This window comes from Lipotes vexillifer, unplaced genomic scaffold (assembly GCF_000442215.2).
Source record: "Lipotes vexillifer unplaced genomic scaffold, Lipotes_vexillifer_v1.1 scaffold648, whole genome shotgun sequence".
NCBI lineage: Eukaryota > Metazoa > Chordata > Mammalia > Artiodactyla > Lipotidae > Lipotes > Lipotes vexillifer.
In genome coordinates, this window is record NW_006797096.1 from 616,423 (window position 1) to 619,021 (window position 2,599).

Below are 2,599 nucleotides of genomic sequence, written 5' to 3' on the forward strand. Positions count from 1 at the left end.
CTCTCCCCTCTCGGCCGCCGCCGCCAGCAGCCGAAGCCGGACTCACTGACAAGCCGCAGAGAGAGACACAGTGAGAGGGAGATGATTATTAGTTGCGTTGAGTCATCAGGCAAAGTGAGTCCTTTTGGGTTGTCCTCGGTTTCCGATTTCTCCCCCTCCCCCTGTCCGTCCCCAGATCTAGCGCCTTCAAAATAATAATTTGGGGCGGGGGTAGGGGAAGTCTCTGGGTTATTTCGGGATGGGGGTTGGGGGGAAAAGATCTAAACCCGAGCCAGACTGGTCCACCGCACTGAAGGAAGAGAGTGGGGGGGCGGGGAGGAGGGCCGGGGAGGTTGCGGGGGGAGGGGGCCCCGCCTGGCAGGAAATTAAACATCAATCAATCAATCGCTGTGAGGCCGGCGACCGAACAGCGGCGGAGCTGCAGAGGAGGCAGAGGGACTGGAGAGGGGCGGGTGGGAAGCAGGGAGGAGGGAGAAGGAAGGAGAGAGTCGGCGGTGGGAGAGCGGTGTGGCGAGGACCGCGCGCGCGCGGCGCGGCGGGGGACCTATGGCAGGGAACCGAGGGCCTCGCGAGGCGGTGGCCGCGGCTGGTGGGTGGCTGCGCCCGGGTACAGGCGGGAGCTGGGGCCCGGGGTCTCGTCCTCCTCCTCCTCCTCCTCCTCCCGGCGGGTCCAGGGCGCGGCCGCCTCGCCCAGCCCTGAGGCGCACTAGTCCCGGCTCGGAGGCGGCGGCAAGGTAGGCGGTGGTTGCCTGTCTCCCGGCGGAGGCACAGACCCACGCGCAGGAGGCAACCACGTCTGCCTCGGCTCCGGGTTCTGCTAACTACGCGGAGTACTTTCGACTTTGGAGATAGGAGGGCTATCACCTCCCCCACCCACCGCCTCCGCCCACCACGCACCGCCTCCGCCCCTCCGAACAACTTTTCCCGGTGCCTTCGAGCTCCCCCTCCGTGCGGAGCCAGCCGTCCGGGCCCGCCGCGCCGCCGCACGCGCTAGGAAGGCCGCTTCTCCCTCAGAGTTGGCGCTGCCGTGGGTCCAGAACAATAGCCCGGGTGTCCCGAATGGCAGGAGCACCAGCACTGCCCGCCGGGCGGCGGGTGGCACAGGGAAGGGGGCTGCAGGAGGGTCGCAGGGCGGGGAGCATCCCTGGATGACGTCCCTGGAGCGCTCGCAGCGCCGGCGACATCTCGAGCGGCGCAGCCCGGGCAGCCTGCAGGCCGTGACGCGGTGGCAGCGAGGGCGGCGGGGCTCCCTGTCCGCTGGCTGCTGGGCTGGGACTCCTGGGATCCCAAGCCGCTCGGGCCCTAGGCTGAGAGCGCGGTCAGAGCTGTGCGGTGGGGACCCGGCCTCCCCATCCCAGGGGAGGCCGTGCGGGGGCGTCCCCAGCAGGTCCGGCGAAGGCGTAACTGAGCCACAAACTTTTGCCGACTCCCGCGGCCGCAGTCGCCCGTAGCCCGGCTCCGGCCGCGGTGCTCATTTAAGGTGGCCCGGGCGCTAGCCGAGCAGACCGGGCTCTGGCCGCGCTTTTGTCCCTAAGATCCCTCTTGGACGCGGAACCTCCTTAAAGAAAGCACGTGGGAAGGAGCCGCGGCCCCCGCGAGACCCCGGGGGCGCCTGCTGACACTCGCGGTCCCGACCTGAAGCGGGAAAATGTGGACGCGCCCCCGCCCGTCTTGAGGCCAATGAAGCCTCCTGAGCTGGCGATATCTCTAGTCGCTCCCGCACACCTTGGTTCTCCCTCCAAACCCCTGGGACCCCGAGGACTCCCAACCATCTCGTCGGCTGAGCCGCCGGTCTCCCTTAAGAAGCGCTGACTCTACGGCGGCGCCAGAGGGCCAAACTAAATTCGATATCGGGAAACGCGCTCGGGGGGCAATTATGGAAATTTCGGTCGGGTGCACCCGCCGCGGAAAGCCGCGTCAGCCCAGTGTACCCGGGGCCAGGCCGCCGTCCACTCGCCGCACGAACCGGTGCGCGGCGTGCACCTGGCCTCCCCCCAAAAGCAGGAAACTGGGAGACGGGGGAGACTCTGGAAGAGAAAGGGTCCCAGAAGTGAAACCTGCCCCCGGCCTAAGTCTCAGAGCCCAGAATCCGAAGGACCCCGCACCCAGTCGCCGCCCACCAAGTTCCAAAGGAGCGCTAGGCGACCCGAGAGGCGGTGGGAGACGAGCGGAGAAAGGAAGCGAGATGGATAGCAAAGCTTCGGGGAGCCAGCCTGGGGGTTTTGGGCTGCGTTTGCTTTTCCCTGTGCCCTCCAACCTCATCCCCCTCCCACCTCCCCTAAAGAACGAGTTAGAGAAAACGCACAATTCGGAGTCTGTGAGAACAAAGTGGTTCTAGCAAACCAACTTCGTGGTGGTAGCTAAAAGGTTTGGGGCTGCAAAGAAACAAACTGTAAGTTCGATTGACAAACTTTTTTAAAAAATCTGTAATATCAAGTCGGAATGGGAAGAGGGTGTTGCAAAAGCCAACTACTGCCACTGTCAAAAGTTTAAGCCCGTTTTCAAAATGGGGAAAAGGCGCATTTCTTATTAATACCTTAACAACGATAATAATGCTGTTTCTTTCCTTACCTTGGTGTTGAACTGCAGAATCCTCCTC

General features: G+C 64.3%; 1 protein-coding gene across 1 annotated transcript in view; it reads right to left on the minus strand.

The window, feature by feature from the left end:
- SATB2 (SATB homeobox 2) overlaps positions 1-201 on the minus strand; it is a 189,364-nt gene extending 189,163 nt beyond the window's left edge. The window contains 1 exon segment of the mRNA XM_007469194.1: positions 1-201. This exon segment is cut by the window's left edge and continues 541 nt beyond it. The gene's annotated coding sequence lies outside the window, so the exon portion shown is untranslated.
- Positions 202-2,599: the final 2,398 nt, after the last annotated feature.